Source organism: Anolis sagrei, chromosome 5, assembly GCF_037176765.1.
Source record: "Anolis sagrei isolate rAnoSag1 chromosome 5, rAnoSag1.mat, whole genome shotgun sequence".
Taxonomy (NCBI): domain Eukaryota; kingdom Metazoa; phylum Chordata; class Lepidosauria; order Squamata; family Dactyloidae; genus Anolis; species Anolis sagrei.
In genome coordinates, this window is record NC_090025.1 from 52,592,008 (window position 1) to 52,614,624 (window position 22,617).

The window sequence follows — 22,617 nt, forward strand, 5'->3', positions numbered from 1 at the left end:
ATGCAATTTTTCCTGGGTCCAATCCTTGATATCTCTGTGTAGGGCTGAGTGATCTGCAAGAAGCCATTACAGTGCAGAACATAGTGAAGTAGATCTGTTTGGTACAAGACAGGTTCCTATTTGTTGCACACACTTTCTTCAAAAGGCAAGTTGAGAAAGATTCACTGCCAGAAAACTATATGAATGTTCATGCATGACACTATATATGCATATTCCCACTGACCATATGTTTATTTATTAATTTACCTTATTTATACCCTACCTTTTTCAAGGGGACTCAAGACAGCTTTACATAGAGGCAACTATTCAATGCCTTAAAACAACATACAATTAAAATAAACAGTTTCATTAAGAATTAAAATTAAAATTGTTTACCTCTTTGTAACTGACAGACACACACTTTCTGTAGTTTCTAGTCCACATATCACACTGCCCACTGTTCCTCTAACCTGCAAAATTGTTAAGATATTTGGGTAAATCTCTCTGTTTTGTTTCAGTTCACACATTATGGTGTAGACACATTCCCACTTCCTGTGCATTTGTTTATAAGTATGTGGGAATCACAGTCACGATAGCTTTCTATTTTTGGGGAATGCTTTTGTTTTGGGGTGGAAGCTAGGAGGAAGCCTACATTGCATCCTCAGAGACCTCAGCAATTCTGGGCCTGCATGGAGAGGTAGGAAAACTTGTTTCAGTGAGTCTGCCCTTGGTAGGATTAACAACTGGATTTATACCATTGAATTGATGCCTCATCATTTCTCTTGCCAAACAGAATCCACCTAATAAAATTACCTCTTAATTGCTTCTCTCTTCCAGTTGGTAGGCAAGACTTCTACCACAAACTCAATAATACTAATTGATGGCACTGCATTGAAAAATGTGTCCGTGTATATTATTTGAAATATACTTTGAAAAGTAGTGGTTGATGGCTAATGCAGCATCATAATTACAAATATAACCAGAATATATATAGAAATATATAGAGAAAAAAAGACTTTCTGTATATATTTCAGGTGTCAATATTAATGTCAAAAATATGTAGTATGATTTTACACAGGATTTGTACTACATTAGAGAAGTAAAGACAAATATCACTTAAGTAAAATAAATATTAAATAACCAGAAATAACCTTGTAATATTGCCACATGGATCATCTCAAAAAAAATTATTCCTATGTCTCAGTCTTGACCTTGGCAAGATATGAACCTGGCAGCCCTACTGAACCATCATCTATGGACTCAGTCTGGCTACAAACAGTTCCACAACCCGTATGAGAAGAACAGATGTAAAAAGGCAATTTTTCAGGGACAGTCATTGAAGGTTAAAAACCCAACACTTTCCCACAAACAGAATTGTGGATTGGGATAATTGCCTTTCTACATATTAGTCTCAAGTGTTTGTTTTTATTCCTCTGGACCACTCCTGGCTTGATTGTGTTTTATAACTATCCAGTGGCTCTTTTAAAATCTGTTGATGACTTTCCCTTCTTTGAGAGCCTCTTAACTTGAAGAAAACACAATCAAAAGAATGGAGGACAACAATCAGTAATGATTAAACCAGTGGTTCTCAACCTTTCTAATGCCGCAACCCCTTAATAGAGTTCATCGTGTTGTCGTGACCCCCAAACATAAAATTATTTTCATTGCTACTTCTTAACTGTAATTTTGCTACTGTTATGAATCATAATGTAAATATCTGATATGCAGGATGAATTTGCATTCACTGGATAAAATTTGGCACAAATACCTGATACACCCAAATTTGAATATAGGTGGGGTGGGGATGATTGATTTTGTCATTTGGGAGTTGTAGTTGCTGGGATTTGTAATTAACCTACAATCAAAGAGCATTCTGAACTCTATCAATGATAGAATTGAACCAAACTTGGCACAAAGAACCATGACCAATAGGAAATACTGAAAGGGTTTCATGGGCATTGACCTTGAGTTTTGGAGTTGTCATTCACCTAAATCCAGAGAGCACTGTGGAGTTAAACAATGATGGATCTGGACCAAACTTGGCACAAATCCTCAACGTGCCCAAATATGAACACTGGTGGAGTTTGGAGAAAATACACCTTGATATTTGGGAGTTGTAGTTGCTTGGATTCGTAGTTCACCTACAATCAAAGAGCATTCTGAATCCCACCAATGATAGAATTGGGCCAAACTTCCCACATAGAACCCCATGACCAACAGAAAATACTGTGTTTTCTCATGGTCTTTGGGGACCCCTCTGACACCCCCCTCATGACTCCCCCCATGGGTCCCAACCCCCACGCTGGATTAAACAGAAAGAAGACCTAGCTGTTTCTAAAAAGTAGTTTCAAACATGCTAACCCAAGAGTAAGCCCTCGTGAATGTTTTGGGACTTATTTTTGACCGAACCTGCAAATGATTTCACTGTTAATCTCTGACATGGAGATTTATTTTGGAGTGGTGAAAAAGCAAGTTATATTAAAATTAAGGAGATGTCAAATAGAAAGAACTGGTATGAACTGGGAGATGTTGTTTTTCAAATTGTTGTCCTCTTAATGTTTGTGAACAGTGCTCAGTGACTTCATTTATATTGACATCACTCTAACACTGAAGGATGATTCTGTCTTTCTGACAGCTAAAAACAACAAAAGCTCTTTCAATATTCTTTTGGGAATAAATTGTACCAAGGACTTTTGTCTAGAAAGTCAAAAAATATCTCTTTGACAAATACAACTTTTGATATGTGCCAGGGCTTAAAACCAATTGTTAGTTCTAGTTCAAGTACACCCATTGAATCAGTGGTACTTCTTACATAAGGACTGACTTACCAGATTTCCAAAGATTCATTAACTCTAATCTAGTCTAGTTGGGACTAGCATTTGGATTTTGGCTCTTATCATTTTGTTCAAAAAAACACCAAAAGATATTAAGAAGCATCTGTTTTCAAATAATTGGCATGTAATTTATAAAATAGGTTTAATAAATATCTTGAAAAATATCAGGTATGCTAAATGCTCTATTTGATGGCTGAGAGCTTATAGCTTTTAGTAGATTCCTGTCAAAATTAAAAGAAAAAATCTTAGTGAGATTTTTAAAACAAAGTTTCTTCCTTGTGTTGTCAAAGGCTTTCATGGCCAGAATCACTGGGTTGCTGTGGTTTTCCGGGCTGTATAGCTATGTTCCAGAAGCATTCTCTCCTGATGTTTTGCCTGCATCTATGGCGAGCATCCTTAGAGGTTGTGAGGTTTGGCAAATGGAAACTAGCTAAGTGGGGTTTATATATCTGTGGAATGTCCAGGGTGGGAGAAAGAACTCTTGTCGTGTGAATGATGCAATTGACCACCTTGATTAGCATTGAATAGCCTTGCAGCTTCAAGGTGTGGCTGCTTACTGCCAGGTGGAATCCTTTGTTTGGAGGTGTTAGTTGGCCCTGACTATTTCTTGCCTGAATTTCCCTGATTTTTTCGTTTTGCTCTTTTTTTACTGTTTCGATTTTTTTTATACTGGTAGCTAGATATTGTTCATTTTCATGGTCTCCTCCTTTCGGTTAAAATTTTCCACATCCTTGTGGATTTCAATTACTTCTCTGTGCAGTCTGACATGGGAACTCATCACACTAGAGAATGAATCCATTTTAAATCTGGTTGCTGCTTCATTCAAAATTCTGGGGTTTGTAGTTTAGGCACTACAAACAGAAACCGAATTTAAAGTGGATTCATTCTCTCATGCGTTGAAGTACATGGTGGTTGTTAGAGTGATCCAGCATTTCTATGTTCTGTGTCCAAGTTGGTTCATCAAGTGTTCTGCCTTGGCTGACTTCTCAGGTTGAATTAGTCTACAGTGTCTTTCATGTTACTTGATTCTTGCTTGGGTAATTCTGCATTTTTGGTCCCTATGTAGACCTGTCCACGGTTATATGTACAAGTCTACACAGGAACAATTGCACCATTCACACTTGCCTCAAACAAACAAGAGTTTTTTTCTCCCACTCTGGACATTCCACAGATATATAAACCACTTTTTCCTAGTTTCCAACAGACCTCACAACCTCTGAGGATGTCTGCCATAGATGCAAGCGAAACATCAGGAGAGAATGCTTCTGGAACATGACCATACAGCCTGGAAAACTCACAGCAACCAAAATTGCCTTTTTACGCATTTGCCATTCTAGAAAGTGTCAGAGCTTTTTGACACAGAATTCCAAACATCTTGCAAAACTATAAATCCCAGCAATCCATCCAGAAAACCGCTAGCATCTTTGTAAACAAGCAAAGGCTGGGATTAATTTTACAAGGGAGAATGAAGCAGCTGCCTGGGGTGATTAAATATTGGATAGAGTTAGTGGTCAGGGCAGTGGTCACTGATAGGTTCCATATTAGTGAGATATTGGGTTTTAGTCTGGGCCCAGCCTTTAAAACAGGTTCAGCACCTTGGATAGTTCCTTCAAAGCTGTAGGAACAAAACCTAGAGCAGTGGTTTTCAACCTGTGGGTCCCCAGATGTTTTGGCCTTCAACTCCCAGAAATCTCAATAGCTGGTAAACTGGTTGGGATTTCTGGAAATTGTAGGCCAAACCACTTGGGGACTCACAGGTTGAGAACCACTGACCTAGAGAGTATTTATTATCCTGTTGGCATGGGACCTGTCAGTTGCCCTACTAGAGGAGGGATTCTGGAAAACACAGACCAATTGACCACTTTTCCAGCCTCTACAATGGTGCATAGCTACTGGATGGATACCACCAATCCTACAGACACCCATATGTGAAGGTTGATGTTTACAAACAGGCAAGGAGGCCAACCATGTGTATTGCCTGTGATAGATCACCTGAAGATCTTTGCAAGATGTCGGGATGTGAACTATAGATGCCATTTGGGTTGAATCAATCAGGTGCAATCAGAAGCACATCTCCAACCTACAATATCCGTGTATACTACGAATAGATAGAAAGCAGGTAAAATATGCTGTTTCAATAACATTAAAGGGAATAAATATTCTCCATTCTTCATAACTCTGGACACCAGAGTTTAAAAAAAAAACCCTTTAAAATCAGGACAGTAAATATAGAGCGACATTCAAAAACGGGAATTCCAGACAGGATTCAATCAGGGCCAGCTAACACATCCCAACAAAGTATTCCCCCAGACAGCAACCAGCCAGGCTTTGAAGCGGCAAGGCCATTAAATGCTAATCAAGGTGGCCAACTGCAATATTCACACTTGCCTCAAGCAAGAGCTCTTTCTCCCAGCCTGGAAAGTCCAGAGATATATAAACCTCACTTGCCTTGTTTCTGACAGACCTCACAACTTCTGAGGATGCCTGCCATAGATGTGGGTGAAATGTCAGGAGAGAATGCTTCTGGTACATGGCTATACATCCTGGAAAGGTGGGAGCCCCCGGTGGCGCAGTGGGTTAAACCCCTGTGCTGGCAGGACTGAAGACCGACAGGTTGCAGGTTCGAATCCGGGGAGAGGTGGATGAGTTCCCTCTATCAACTCCAGCTCCTCATGTGGGAACATGAGAGAAGCCTCCCACAAGGATGATAAAAACATCAAATCATCCAGGCATCCCCTGGACAACGTGCTTGCAGATGGCCAATTCTCTCACACCAGAAGCAACTTGCAGTTTCTCAAGTCGCTCCTGACACGACAAAAAAAATCCTGGAAAAGTTACAAAAACTGTGGATCATTTACTTTATTGAAGCCCCTGAATCAATATTCTTTGGAATAACCATGGCAGGGAGTTTTACTAGATGTTTCCTATAAAGGTTGGTTCCTATTATGATGCCTAGTTTATGATATAGAAAGATGATAGATAGATAGATAGATAGATAGATAGATATTCATTTTTGTAATTTGGGTTTCTAGTTTTATTCTGAATCTTGATTTGATTGTATACAATATACAAAAGCTTGTTGTTTCTTTGAGCAAATCACTTTTAGAAAACCATCAGCAGGTTAATTATCAGATCAATGCTTTATGTCTGAAATGCAGATGGATGTGTTGCCTAAAAACTGTAAGTTTTAAAAATAGGATGGTTCATAGCACCACATTTTAGTCAGATTAGGTTCTTCAAATTTATCAAAACCTGCCAGTTCGTTATGGCTTTTACTCACTTGTTCCATTTACTAGAGCAGACAAGTTTGGTTAAATAATGTGAAATTCACGGAATAAAATCATTTAATTATGCATATTTATGGACCATATTGTACCATCAATTTTTCATTGGCTTCTCATTGCTGTCAAGAGGGAGCTACTAAAACATTGATGGCACATTGCAAAGTGGTGCGCTGTGTTCTATTTTAAACACAGAACAAAGAAAGATTTGCCGGAGCACAATCCAAGGGGGATAAACTGCAACACACTCTCACACACACAGCCTTGGGCGAGTCACGTAAGGACAGAAGAGAAGTCAAATTGCAGTTCAGATTTTTGCCAGCAAACCCTCCAGCCAAAAACACAAAAAATAAAAGAGCAACATTAGAGTTACAGTGCCCTAATATTTCAAATAAACTGTGCAAAAGGTCTAAGAGTAATAGTGTATTACCTTGCTTGTCTGCTTTTGCTATCACAGGCATCTTTTTGAGAACATGAAGGTGTGCTGGCTTTCTTTATGCTTCAGCAAAGTGATTTCTCCCCCACCTAAACACCCCTAATCTTTCTTCTTTTGACTCAGCCTTCTTAATGCTTTCCAGAATCTGCTAGAGAGGAAGACAGGAACCAGAAAATTATACAGCTCTTCAGTCTTTTCTTCTGTCACAAAGAATAATAGCGCAATTTATACTATAGCTGCTACTGAATGAGGTTTAACAAGAAACAGAAAATGCAACAGACTTCTTAAATCTGGAACAACAGAACACTTTCATTCCCAGCAACTGGAGTTTCTGAGTTAGAGCTTCATGGAATTGAGTGGAGAACCTAGTGTGAGTTCACAGATTCATGGGTTCAGAGACTAAGACTTTTAGCACTGCATTGGCCATCTATATATATAAAAATGTAATGTTCATTTTTGGGATTAACATAACTCAAAAACCACTGGATGAATTGACACCAAATTTGGACACATTACACCTATCAGGCCAACAAGTGACTTTAACTCATAAAGATACTGAAAAACACAGTGGAAGGGTCTTAAAACACCAAAAAAGCAAAACTATGCGACAACACAAGTGCAAAAATGACTTCCCCAGCAAACAAAACACACAATAGCATATCCACACTCTTTCGGACTACAGCTTCCAGCATCCCCTAGACCAGGCCCTTTAGGAGAGGAGGATGATCCAAATGCACTGTTTCCAAGATGCAAACTTTCTTCTCCTTGGATTTCTTTGAGAGCATCCCAATTTCTGCATATTTCCAATTTCCTATTGCTGGACTGCAACTCCCAGGAATCCTCTAGATAGATTAGACACAATCAAAGCACCCTCAACATATGGCCATCTTAGTCTTTGTTTAAAACCCAATATGCTCTGTATGTCTGTCTGTTTGCCAGCATGTTTATCAGCTTCCTGGGCCCAAACTTCTCATGTTTGCAGGCTTATGATCTAAAAGACACACCATACTGGAAAGGAAGTGGGAAAGAGGAAAAAAGTTGCCACTTTGTATGTCTTGGTGAAAAACAACAGTTTCCCATTTCATTTGCCTTTGTGTCAACCTACTAGAATTTGTCAAGTGTATCACTTTGTATCAGGTGACCGACCATGCAATAGAAACATGGTTCAAGGAGCACTGTTCATGCATGGTGCATGAGGAGTCAAATTCATTAAAACTTCTCATTAGAGTTTTAGATTTAGTTATGAGAAATCTCAATTCTGTTCAGCCATGAAACTCATTGAGTAGCTTTGGACAAGTCACTGTTCTCTTACACTATATGTTTTAAAATGTTTGTGATTGTTTTATAGGATTTATGTTTTATAATGTTTCATTTTTGTATGGTTTTTGTGTCATTAGGCAATTGAATGTTTTGCCCTATGTTGGAAACTGCCCTGAGTCCTCTTGGGGAGATAGGACGATATCTAAATATAGTTTTATTATTATTTATTATTACATCTTCTGTTGTTGTTGTTGTTGTTGTTGTTGTGTGCCTTCAAGTCTATCCAACCTATGGTGACCCTAAGGTGTCATGAATGACACCCAAGGTCATTCAATGGATTTCCATGACTAAGGCCCCTCCTACACAGCCTATAAAATTCCACATTATCTGCTTTGAAGTGGGTTATACGGCAGTGTGGACTCAGATAACAAAGTTCAAAGCAGATATTGTGGATTATCTGCCTTGATATTCTGTGTTATATGGCTGTGTGGAAGGGTACTTTGTGGGTAAATAAACCCTGATCTCCAGAGTCATGGTTTGATGTTCAAACTGCTACCAAAGAGAGTGCTACGGTTAATATGAATGATATAAAGAGATTCAGAAGTACAATCCCTTAGAATATCTTACTCCACATATCATGTGCTCTGGGACCAAGTATCATCCCCATTCTGGGATGGCATGAACCATTACAGCATTACTACCATTTGTGACATTGTTGAAACAATTTGTCTTCAAAAAATATCACCCAAATCTCCCATTTTTGGCCCTCTGTATCTATGGATTTTGCATCCATGGATTCAACCATACATGGTTGAATCCATGGTTCCAAAAAGCCATTTTAAATGAAGAAACAGCATTTGACTACAACAGTGCATATAACAGAACTTGAGCATCCATGTGATGGGAGGTAGAAGGAGATGAGGGTTCCTGGAAGCAAACCCCCATGGATACCACCGCCACACTTATTCTTCAAAGTATAGAGAATGCTGGAGTTATCGTTGGGTAGAAGAGAAGAAGTATACTCTATCCCAGGCATGGGCAAACTTGGGTCCTCCAGGTGTTTTGGACTTCAACTCCCACAATCCCTACTGGCTATTAGGGATTGTGGGAGTTGAAGTCCAAAACACCTGGAGGGCTCAAGTTTGCCCATGCCTGCTCTACCCCTTAACTATAATCTAAATTTAAGTTCACAATACATTGGAATTTTTCTGGGGTAGAAAAATAACCCTCAATTTATTTGATGGAAGTTTTTTTTCTGGCATATATTGAATATAATGTATGTATGTGTGTGTATACACACACACACACACACACACACACAAAGACTTGAAATATTTATGGTCCAGTAGTTTGGTCCCCTATTAAGTATGATCCAGCTTACTGTTTCAAAAAACTAAATAGCTTCGGGCCAGTTTGAGACTCACAAATATAAATTAGAATCCAGTCGTGTTGTTAATATATGTGTCTTCAAGCTTCTTTTGTGGAGAAATGCTGTTCTTATTATGAGGAAACTAGAGGTGCTATTCAAGTTCTAGCTTATTCTGGTTTCTCAAACCCTGCAAACTTATTTATAGACCCTGAAAGTACATAACCAAACATGGGTAAAACTATTTCCAGGGAAACAGTGTGTGTGTTTAACCCCACCCCACGCCTTTGACGAAGTAATCTTTGTTCAGGAAATGCTAATATCAGATACTACTTTGTTTCTTTGTGTACAGTGCATTTGGATGTTTTCTTTGAACAGTGCAGAGTGGAATGGCATTTTGACCTCCTCTGTGTGGGATACCATGTTTCAAAATCTGTTGTTTGTTAGGTCATCTTGATGGGTTCATTGTCATATATAAGATTTGAATATCAGCATTACTACTTAGCTTTATATAATCACAGAAATATATGAAAACCATTTTCATGGAAAACAAAACATATTCCCCCTGCTCAAAATGTTGGAATAAGTTTTTTTTATCTGTCTCTCATGCAAAAAAAGATAACTGGAATACTCTTATACCGTATGCACTAGGCACATTCCATGATCTCATATCATACTCAAAATTAGGAAGGCATTTTCTTTTGGGTGAGAACCATTGCGATGAAAGTTTCATACTAGAGACTCTCTGTGCTACTTTAAAATTCACAAGCAGCAGCAACATCTGCAGAACTACCACTCCCATCTGTTTCCCAGGTGCCAAAATAATCTGCTGACCTTTCTGCTTTTCCTACCAGCTGTATCAAGCAAGACTTGGGCTTTGTGTCACATCATACAAAATCGACTCATAGGTGGAGGGATGCCTGAAAAAACACAGTAAGAAGCAAAGTTTCTGCCAACTGATTAAGCCATTCTTTTAAAATCACAGGCTTTAATTTTTGTGTAACATACAATGTTCTACCACATACACACAAGATCCATGCCACTTTATCTAGAACAGTGGTTCTCAACCTTCCTAATGCTGCAACCCCTTAATACAGTTCCTTATGTTGTGGTGAACCCGAACTATAATGATATCTGTTGCTACTTCATAACTGTAATTTTGCTACTATTATGAATCGTGATGTAAATGTCTGATATGCAGAATGTATTATCATTCACTGGACCAAAATTGGCACAAATACCTAATATGCCCAAATTTGAATATTGTTTGGGTTGCTGAGGGGAATGGACGACTGATTTTGTCATTTGGGAGTTGTAGTTGCTAGGATGTATATTGAGGATTTGTGCCAAGTTTGGTCAATCAAAAAGCATTCTGTATTCCACCAATGATGGAATTGAACCAAACCTGGCACACAGAACTCCCATGACCAAGAGAAAATACTGGAAGGGTTTGGTGGGCATTGACCTTGAGTTTGGGAGTTGTAGTTCACCTACATTCAGAGAACACTGTGGACTCAAACAATGATGGATCTGGACCAAACTTGGCACAAATCCTCAATATGCCCACATGTGAACTGGTGGAGTTTGGAGAAAATAGACCTTGACATTTGGGAGTTGTAGTTGCTGGAATTTATAGTTCACCTACAATCGAAGAGCCTACTAACAATAGAATTGGGCCAAACTTCCCACACAGAACCCCCATGGCCAATAGAAAATACTGTGTTTTTCTAGTGGTCTTTGGCGACCCCTCTGACACCTCCTCACGACCCCACCCCAGGAGTCCTGACCCCCAGCTTGAGAAACACTGATCTAGAAGATATATCCAGATACCCTGCCACCACTTTTGTATTCACAAGCTCAAATATTAATTAGGCAGCTGTTTATAGCCTTGTGTAAAACCACAGTTTGCATCATCTCAGTGTTCATAGGGATTATGAGTATCATAGTACAATGTGTTTTTGAGATTAATGAGATGTAGTTAATTCAAAGTTACTTACCTCAGGCAAACATCCTGGATGTAAAACGGGCCCACCTTTTACACAGTTTCTGAGTCAATTTATCCCTTTTTCTTCCAGGCTGGCTGATAACCTAGTTTATGTCTTGACGTGCCATTTACGACACAGGGGCATCAGATCAGCTCTGGTACCATTATACGACACACAGAGATAATCTAGTATAACTGTGTCACTTACCATTCTGTACACTAGCCCGGGGAAAAGGAATAACACCTGCTTTGTCCCCCTCTAACTTACATTACTAGTGTCCATCAGGCACCAAAGTGACAACAAACACTTCTTGACACTTGGAATTACAATATCCAGAGTGGCAAGGAGATCACAGACAGAGTGATTTTCCTCTCCCTCCTCTAATATCAGCATTTCAGGTGCTGAGGAATATTCAGTGCCATTTTGGAACTCTGTGGCCCATCACTAAGGTAAGTTAAAAAGGGGATAAGGTACGGGCATTGTGGACAATTGGCAGAGAACCAATTTTGACATCACTCATTAATGCAGCTACTGGGTAGGTTCAGAGGTCATGCAGTTCATCTACCACCAAAGCTTCATGAGAACTACCTCTCATCTTAATGTTCCCCCAGCAACAGCAAGAGTATCCCTCTGGGCAGCTAAACCGGGAAATCCCAGTTGGATGCCCCCCCACAAGGAAAGTCCCTGAAAAGACTCAGAAGTGGAGTGGGCAGATCAAAAGACAACCTGGAAAAGTGGCACTACCTAGAAGAACATCTTGTGCAACTGTGAAACAGAACTTTATGTCTGTATGCTTGCTCATAATGCCCTGCCTCATGCACAGAGGAAGAATTGTTTAAAGCTACAGACAATGCAGTCACTGTTGCCCATTTTTAGTCTAAAAATATTTAGCCACTTGTGCTCCCTTTATTTTATCATTTATACTTATTTGTGCAAAGCTTTTGACGTGATTTTTTTTTTTAAAACAAACTCCAATAGTGATCTGGAGTAGGTCCCTTAATGCTAATCCAAAGTCGCCCACTCTGGATCAGCATCGTGATAATTGCCCTGTGAGGACACATTCCTGGATTAGCATTTCAGCAAAAAGAAACAGATGGGTAGAATATTTATTTTCACCAACTGGAGCTGAAGTAGGCCTGCTTGCTTCTCCCCAGTTGTAAACTCTAATGTGTCTTGTATACAGCTGATTAGATTTCAGTCGACTGCCCAGAAAGCTGAAATCCTTTTTGCCCCTTTTAGTTTAGCTTGAAATGCCTGTTCAGCCTTGGTTGCAAATGTAATCAGAGGAATTTGCAGTAATAAGTAGGCAATCTCAAAAGAACAAAATGCAAGTAAAATTTCATTTGGAAGGTAAAAAGTGCACCACCTGTATAATACATCTTCATTAATTTTGCCCACTGTTCCTTTACATTTCAAACACCATTAATATGTATGATATCCTTGATTGTGTTTTGCTGGCTGAAGGTCACCTTACTGCAGCCCGGTGTAATCAGCTTCTGTTAAAAAGAACTGGAATTATTCCAGTGTTGTTTCTCTCTCCTCTAATAGTCATTCCTATAAGCTGTTGCCTAAGTTTTACTATGATGGTTTCTCATTTTACACCTGCAGCTGCTGCAATTTGTCATGGCTTATAAAGCATCATGTGAAGGAAATGAGTTTTACATCATCATTTCTACCATTTTATCCACTTGTTTAGTTTCTGAATATCAAGGTTGCCGGCAGGCAGTAGATTTAAAAGATACATTATTTTATCAAAGTAACAATTTGTGTGAACTGTATGCACACAAACACACACATATCCTGTGCATAAATCATCTGGAAATGGGAAAAATGCCTTTATAACGTATTTTCAAGCAACACATAGGAAAATTCATTTCATTTACAGAAATAAGCATGGTGAAATGATTGAGATGTAGTTGTTCACTGCTTTATGAATTTCCTTCCTACCATTGGAGAGACTTCAAAATCTGCATTTAAAAAACCGTGTGCCATTTTTGTTGTTGTTCTGTTGATCATAATAAAATATTCATTCATGCCATTGTTTTGTATGGGGAACAGCATTTTCTGCTCAGGAAACAGCTTTTTTTCTCAAAAGAAAAGACTGTTTCTGTACAGTAAACACTGTTTCTTGCAATTAGATGCACTCAGGCTATTTTTATTGCCAGATTACCTCATGCTATTCTGTGAATGGATAGGCCTGGATCTATGTCAGTAGTCAAGGGCCATCTGATTCAACTCCCTATCAGTGCAAGAACCCAAAACTAATGTATTACTGCTGAGCTCCACAAAGAAAAGTCCACCACAGCACAAGGCAGACCAGTCCAGAGCTGAAACATTCTTAATACTAATATTGACCTTTCTCTGTGGAAGGATCAACATTTCTTCATCCTTTAGTGCAGTGGTTCTCCACCTCCTAATGCCACGACCCCTTAATACACTTCCTCATGTTGTGGTGACCTCCAACCATAAAATTATTTTTGCTACTTCATAACTGTAATTTTGCTACTGTTGTGAATCATAATGTAAATATCGATATGCAGGATGTATTTTCATTCACTGGACCAAATTTGGCACAAGTACCCGATACGCCCAAATTTAAATACTGGTTGGGTTGGGGGGGAGGGGAGAGTGATTTTGCCATTTGGGAGTTGTAGTTGCTGGGATTTATAGTTCACCTACTATCAGAGGGCATTCTTAACTACGCCAACAATGGAATTGAACCAAACTTGCCACACAAAACTCCCATGACCCACAGAAAATACCGGAAGGGTTTGGTGGGCATTGACCTTGAGTTTTAGGATGAAATTCACCTACATGGAGAGCACTGTGGACTCAAACAATGATGGATCTGGACCAAACTTGGCACGAATACTCAGTATGCCCAAATGTGAACACTGGTGGAGTTTGGGGGAAATAGATTTGACATTTGAGAGTTGTGGTTGCAGGGATTTATACCTATTCACCTATTATCAAAGAACCCCTTGAACCCACCAATGATAGAACTGGGCCAAACTTCCCACACAGAACCCCCATGTCCAACAGAAAATACTGTGTTTTCTAATGGCCTTTGACTACCCCTCTGACACCCCCCCTCACAACCCCCCCCCCCCAAAGGGGTCCCCACCTCAGGTTGAGAGACGCTGATCTATGTGGAAGCTGGAATAAAACTCTGATTAGTCTAAAGCAGAATGTGCTAATGGTTACATTTTAGGTGGATATATAATGGGAAGAAGAAAAAAGATTCCACCATGTCTGAGGTTGACTTCTGTTTCAGCATTGGATTTCAACCTTTGATTGTCTCAATGAACAACAGACCTCAATTTATAAGCTGAAGGGAGCATTGGAATTATTCTTCTTGAACAACAGATTTGTATTATGTGGAAGAAATGCTTTTGACACCAAGGAGAAGGTCAAAAATAGCTTGGAATATGGTAGGTGGTTCTGCTATTCAAAAGATGGTAATCCATATTGTTTTTGATAAACTGAGATCCAGAATACTTTTAGAAAGGCATGACTCTTTAGAGATCATAATTTTTTGGAAAACCAGAATCTCCATAGCCTTTTGGAGAAAATGGCATTCACAACCATTTGAATATCATAACCTTTTGCAAAAGTATGATGCTCCAGAGAAGAGCCAAAAACTCATTTGAGTAAAATCTTCTCTTCAGTGATATATAGCCACATGTACCTATGCAAGGCAATTTGGCTTTCATTTGTCAGACTGATAAACTCATTGTCTCCGATCTGTTAGGAACAGAGATTAAGGCAATGCACAAAATATAGTAGTTCTTCAGAAGTGTTTTTTTCAGTACCCCAAAACATCTACTTTCCCATAAAATATCTTGTTTTTATATCATGCTCTCAAGAGAAAAATAAAGTAGACTTGGTTAAAAGTAACATATATGGTTTACTCACAACCTTCATGTGTTCAGGTAACATAGACACATAGATTATCAGTCTAGTTTCAAATAGTTTTGAAGTAGTTTCTTCGTGCAGATAACACAGGGGACCTTTCTTACAATCAATAGCAACATGAGTTTGCTCTTAACAGCCCAAAGTCTAATGGTGTTTGTCCTCTAAAATGGAGTCTGAGCTTTTAGTAGTCTCAGATCTGCTCATGTCGTCTGCAGCCCCTCCTACAATCTCAAGAATCATAGACCAAAGGGAAAGCTGCATACCAAAACATACATATACAATACAGTAAGCAAATCATATACAAAACAAATTACTAGTGGAGGCTTGAAGAAGGTTGCTGTTTTCAACAAATACTTTAAGGACCACCTCCTCATGTCTCATGATATAGAAGCCTTTCTCTGTGTTGAAGGCATGATGGGTAGAAAGAAAATAAAATGTCATCTCCATAGCTGCTACAAAACTCTATAAAGCCTTTCTTTTTTTAAAAAAAGGCCAGACTAGCACCATCTTTGAATTGTATTTTGGCAAACATTCTGTTCAGCCAAATATTTGCTTCTGGCGTGCTTTGTAATGTTGCATTCACATTCTATCTTCTTTTACTATATTTTGTAATTTATATGTTATTGTTTATAACTGCTATTGGTTGCTCTAAGACAGTATGGAGATACTAGAAGGGTTGTGTGTGTTTGTGCATGAGAGAAAGAGAGAATACATAATTAAACAGACAAACAAGCAATCACATTGCAAGGGCTTTTCTGCTCATTAGTGACTGCAGGTGGGTTGTGCATGGAGCTATCACAAGGACATCAAGTACGAAATTTTATTTTTGAGTTTTAAAAATGGAAAATAATTCAAGCATAGTCTCAGAAACAACAGTCAGTGCCATTGCGGGTCACCAGCTCATTTACACTGTGAAAAAGCAACATTCTGACACATGTTTATCTCATGAGCTATTTTTAAAGGAATCCACTTGTGGCGATGGAGACTTTACAACTTCCCCTGCAATTTGTTCCACTTCCTAAATATGTTTATGTTTAGAAAGCTCTCTTTTACACTTATCTTTCTTCCTGCAACTTTATCTCACTTCCCCTAGTTTGCTTCTCTGTTGCTATAGTGAGCATTTTGTAAGACTGTTGAGTTTGGAAACATCTAGAAGTTTTTCCTTCTGTTCTGAGGACAGAATATCCCACAGAGCAAATACAATGAAGGAATCTACTCGTGTTATGACAGATTGCTATATATATATTTGAAAATTCTGTTTTTTTCTGGTTATATCCATTGCCAGTATGTAGCAAACACGCGCAATCATGCATCCAATCATCGGTCCCAACTAGAACATAGCCACTGAATCAATTGTTGAATGATTTGTAAATTTTTATGTAAATTCCATTGATTTAATTAGTCATTTCTAGCTTGGACTAACAACTGGATCATAGAATCATAGTGTTGGAAGAGACCTTGTGGGCCATCCAGTCTAACCCCCTGCCAAGAAGCGGAAAAATCGCATTCAAAGCACCCCAACAGATGACCATCCAGCCTCTGCTTAAAAGCCTCTAAAGAAGGAGCCTCCACCACACTCAGGGGCAGAGAGTTCCACTGCTGAACAGCTCTCAGGATGTTCTTCCTAATGTTCAGATGGAATCTCCTTTCTTGTAGTTTGAAGCCATTGTTCTGCATCCTAGTCTCTAGGGCAGCAGAAAACTAGCTTGCTCCCTCCTCCCTATGACTTCTTCTCACATATTTATACACAGCCATCTTATCTTCTCTCGGCCTTCTCTTCTGAAGACTAAACATGCCCACCTCTTTAAGCCATTCCTCATAGGGCTTGTTCTCTAGACCCTTGATCATTTGGTTGCCCTCCTCTGGACACATTCCAGCTTGTCAATTGTAGTGCCCAGAATTGGGCAAAGTATTCCAGATGTAGTCTAACCAAGGCAGAATAGAGGGGTAGCATGACTTCCCCGGATCTAGACACTATACTCCTATTGATGAAGGCCAGGAGTATGTAGGCTAAGAATCCTAGAATGTACAGGGTTGAAAAGTAAAGATTGTTGAGTCCAATCTGCCACATTTAGACCTGAGAGAGGAAGTTTCCAATACTCTACTCTTTTGAACACTTGATCAATATATAGACTCATCCAGCCCAACCACCTACTTTCATTAATGGACAACCAACTCCAGCAAGATGGCTCTTGAGTCCTGTGTTGTTTGTTCCTAATACCTGTCAGATAATGTATCAAATGAAGACTGTACTGGTTGATACCAGATCTGTTAACTAGGTTAACATTTTAATTTTTAAAAAATCAAAACATCCATGCATATGAACTTCTCAGCATTCAATCAGTGAACTCCACAGGCTAATTTATATGAAGAGTTGCTTTCTTTATTCTTCCTCGGTCTGCTAAATAATCAATTTAATTGGATGACCCCAATGAAGTTCTTGTTTTTAAGGGACTGTGACCTTTTTTTCTTAATTCATTATTACTATAGAGTGAATTATCTTACAATTTAATTTCTTCCTAAACTGCAACAATGATCAGATAGAGGCGGGCAATGTATTAACAACTGTTGATCACTAATTGAGTTTCCCCGGTGAACGTGAAAAGTTCAAAGACTGGTATTTTACAACAATGACATTCTGCATGACATTATCATACTGTTTAGTCACTGTGTAGACCTAGTAAATATCTTTCTTGGGGTGGTGTATAAATCTAACCTACTTGCATGATTCACTAAAGATGGAAAAGGTGTTGACAAATACTACAATTGATCATTCTGATAATTTGTTAAGAAAATTAAATAATGAAGCTGAGATATATATCTCTTTGTATGATTTGACATGTATAATATGATAGTAGTAGTGGTGGCAGTAGCAGTAGTGATGATGTCTGTTTTGTCTAGATCTCATTACCATTTCTCTCTTTCCTTACTATTGTTATATGTTTCAGGGGTGGGGGAAAAATAAGACACCACATGGTGTAGTGATTTGCGTATTGGAATTGGACTCTGGAGACTATGCTTCAATTCTCCACTCAGCCATGGTAGTCCACTATTATTGCTACCTCTTATCTGTTATCTCTTTCTTCCAGTGTATTAATTTATAGGAAAGAGTTCTCCCTCAAACTCAAGAATGCTAATTGTCTAATTAAAAAGCAAGGACTTAAGAGGACAAGCAGAATACTTGCTATTTTCCCAAGAGCAGTTATTACTTTCTTCAACTGAGTAGATCCGTCACTCCTTCAAAACCCAGTTTATGATCCTAGTGACTTTTCTTGGCAACATTTTGTTAGCAGGGGTTGTTGTAGGTTTTTCGGGCCATTTGGCATGTTCCAGAAGCATTCTTTCCTGACGTTTCGCCTGCATCTATGGCAGGCATCCTCAGAGGTTGTGAGATGGAAACTAGGAAAAATTGGACTTATACATCTGTGGAATGTCCAGTGTGGAAGAAAGAACTCTTGTCTGTTGGAGATAGGTGTGAATGTTTCAACTGACCACCTTGATTAGCATTTGGTGGCCTGACAGTTTTTTGGTGTACCTTGTTACTGCCTGGGTGAATCCTTTGTTGAGAGGTGATTAGCTGTCCCTGATTGTTTCTTGTCTGGAGTTTCCCTATGTTTGAGTGTTGTTCTTTATTTGCTGTTATAATTTTAGAGTTTTTTTTAATACTGGTAGCCAGATTTTGATCATTTTTATGGTTTCCTCCTTTCTATTGAAATTGTCCAAATGCTTGTGGATTTCAATGGCTTCTCTGTGTAGCCTGACATGGTAGTTGTTAGACATGGTCCAGCACTTCTGTGTTCTCAAATAATATGCTGTGTCCCGGTTGGTTCAGCAGGTGCTCTGCTATGACTGACTTCTCTGGTCAAAGTAGTCTGCAGTGCCCTTCATGTTCCTTGATTCGTGTTTGGGCGATGCTGTGTTTGGCGGTCCCTATATAGATTTGTCCACAGCTGCATGGTATACAATAGATTCCTGCAGAGGTGAGAGGATCCCTCTTGCACTTTGCTGAATATAGCATTTGTTGGATTTTCTTAGTGGCTCTGTAGATAGTTTGTAGGTTGCGTTTCCTCATCAACTTCCCTATGCGGTCAGTGGTTCCCTCGATGTATGGCAGGAACACTTTTCCTCTGGGTGGATCTTTGTCTTTACTCTTGTGGCTTGTTCTTGGTCTTGCTGATGAGGTCATGAATGTGTTCAACAAGACTTTTTTCAGCATCTTCTTTAAATCATGTTATCTTGAAGTGAAGGGCTTATCCTAGATCAGTGGTTCTCAACCTGTGGGTCTCCATGTGTTTTGGCCTTCAGCTTCCAGAAATCCTAACTGGCTGTAATTTCTGGGAGCTGTAGGCCAAAACACCTGGGGACCCACAAGTTGAGAACCACTGCCCTAGATATAGATGCATTACTGCTAAGCAAAGTGCAAGTGTGGTATAGTGAGTGTTGGACTATGACTCTGGAGATAAGAATTCAACTCCTTGCTCAGCAATGGAAACCCAGCAGGAAAAATTGGGCAAATCATACTTTCCCAGCCTTGGAAAAAAGTAAGGGCAAACGCTTCTGAACAAATCTTACCAAGAAAATGGATTGAAAGGTTCATTTTATAATTGCATCAGTTAGAAATGACTTGAAGGCATACAACAAGAACAACAACAACAACAGTTGTTGGGATTAGAAATTTAGTTAAAGCTTTAAGATAGGAGTGGGAATGGTATCCATATGTGACTGAATATCAGTTCCTACAATTCCTCACCATTGACTGTGCTGGCAGAACCACTTCAATCTAACATTTGGAGGGGAGTATGATTTCCATCCCTGCTTTAAATACAATCTTTCAAAATGTTATTTCTAATTTCATGAATATTCGAATGTGAAATATTTCTGGAGGGGCAGAATGTGAGGTGTATGGAGAAGTGTACTTTGCGAGATTTCTTTCCTCTCCATATCACTCTTGCATCTGAATTGATTAGGAAACATGCTAATTCTTTTTGAGGAGCTCTATTCAGATTTGGAGCCTCTGGCTGAATATCTTGAGATGAAATCTGATTAGTTTCTGAACATTTCCAGAGAGGTGTGGGTTTTTTCGAAGTTCATTTCTACTCCTTTAAAAAAGTTCTTTAATGCCTAGATGCCTGTTTGTAGCTCAAGCCAAACAGAAAAGTGAAGTCTTGGCTCTGCTTTCTCTTCTCCTCTGCTTTGGTTCCCTCCTGTTTATAGACTTTCCCAATAGTGTTACCTTACTTTGTATTCATTTTTGGGTGGAGCTTAAAATACCCATCAGAGGCCAGCATTAGTTGGTCTATTCCTTTTCCTGTATAGAGCTCCCTTGCTGGATTCTGCCTTTTTTTTTTCAATTACTAGAGGCTTGCATGTTGTCTGGAATCCTAGGCCAAGCAATCCAAACAGGCATTCTTAGCACCTGCTGCATTTAGCAGTATTTTTATACCAGCAGTTCAAAGGACAACGGAAGCTTTTAGCCAGCCTAACCTTCATAGAAGAGAAGATTAAGACAATTTATAAACCATTTATTTGCACCAGAGGCAAAAGACTTTCAAAGATTCCAGAAAGATGACTGCAACCAGCAAGATCTCCTTAATTTGTTCTTGCAATATTGTCATGATAATGATAGTGGTGCTGATAATGATGATGAATGAGAAATTGTGTCTATGTTATTGTTAAATTAAATAAAAGTGAGTTGTTTAGAACAGAAGAAAGGAATGGGCCTTCCTGATGTTGCTGAATGTAATCACCTTGAATTTTGCACCAAGTGTTTTGGACTTCAGCTCCCAGGAGTCTTGACTATTGGACAAGCTAATTACAGCTTCTGGGAGTTTGAGTCCCAAACACTTGGAGGGGCCAGATTGTGCAGGCCTGCCTTAGAGTAAACAATGAGAGTTGATAGTGTGTAATGCCTTCTAGATGAACTGGACAGCTGCACTTAAGCCTATTTTTTTTAAAAAAAATCCTGAAAATGTAAATTGGAAATAACAGGAAAGGAAGTAGATAGACAACGTGAATTCTAGCTGTCTCATTGTTCTTCTAAAAACAGAATTTGGGCAGTTAAATAATATGAGTAACAGTGATACAAAGCTTGCCAAATAGTGCATGTCAGAAACAATTAAGGTAAAGTTCATTACAGCTTATATCTTCCAGCCATTATTATACTACAGTTTTTAATACTGAGTCATACAACATTTAACTTCAATAGTGTTTCAATAAAAATAACAAAATGCCGATAGTCCCTTTTATGAGGATGATATTTGCAGGCATGATCAGAGCACAGATTGGAAAGAGCAATAGTGTGAAATATTAGGACCATCACACTTTTACATTCCTTGTATAGCTTTATATGACTGTAGGGAAACTATGAACTTTCATGCTCAGAGACAAAAAAAAATAGATGAATGTATATTGGGAACTTCAATCCTGAAAGTTGCATTGCTTTTTCAAAACAGGAAAAAATACCTTGTGTATTTAATAGCTAGTATCCTCAAGAAGTGCTAGAACTCCCCCAAACAACCCATATTATGGTAAATGAAAGAAGAATAGCAAGACAGGTCTTGGAAGTGATCCAAAATTGCAGCAGACATTCAAATGAAAAATCTGGGTCTCCTCTGTTGAACTGAGTGGTTGATTTTGGGCACATTTTGTTAGGTTGTTCAAAGGCTCACACAGTTGAATATGAAGCTTTGTGCAGATTTCACATTTGCATGCTCTCTCTTTGTATTAGCCAGATATGTTTTTCCAACCTGTCATAGTGGGTACTAGTTGCTAATTATCTCGAACTGGGTGACATTTTGAAACCCATTTACTGCATTTTCATTTTTGCACCTTTAAAGTCACCCGAGAGCTAACTGAGAATGCATGCAAGCTGAAATATATCTAAATATAAGGAATCCTTGGTGCTATATGCCTATTGGTATGCAGAATCTGTTTACCTATATCCTCAAGAACTTAAAAGTGCTATTGTAATCTCTCTCTCTCTCTCTCTCTCTCTCTCTCTCTCTGTGTGTGTATATATATATGTGTGTGTGTGTGTGTATGTGTGTAATGTTTGTTTGTGGGATTAACAAAACTTAAAAACCACTGGATGAATTGACATCAAATTTGGACACAATACACCTATCAGGCCACGTGAACATCACTCATAAAAACACTGAAAAACACAGTGGAAGAGACTTAAAAAGCCAAAAAAACAACAACATTACAACACATGCACGAAACCACATATATATATACACAACCACATATCTAAACATATACAGAAATATATACACATGCATATACACACAAAAAACACATATACTGGGCCACAGCAACACGTGGCAGGGGATGGCTAGTGTGTGTTTGTGTGTATATATAGTGTTGAGAGATTTTTTCATCTGGCTCAGGTATGTGTAACATGCAAAATACATTTAGTTTCAAGAGGTTAAATAGCTGCTTATTTCAGAATACCATTCTTCTCACGTGTGAAAATGTGATGGCAGTTGGATTAAACAGTTCCAGTGACTGTTACCATTTCTTTCATAATGGTTATTAAAACAGTCTACTTTTTTGCAGTTGT

At 38.8% G+C, this 22,617-nt stretch overlaps 1 protein-coding gene across 1 annotated transcript in view; it reads left to right on the forward strand.

Annotated features, from left to right (window-relative positions):
- Window positions 1-15,862: 15,862 nt before the first annotated feature.
- The window catches only part of GUCY1B1 (guanylate cyclase 1 soluble subunit beta 1), a 174,688-nt gene continuing 167,933 nt past the window's right edge, over window positions 15,863-22,617 (forward strand). Inside the window, exon 1 of the mRNA XM_060778797.2 lies at window positions 15,863-15,866. The gene's annotated coding sequence lies outside the window, so the exon portion shown is untranslated. The remainder of the gene's footprint in view (window positions 15,867-22,617) is intronic.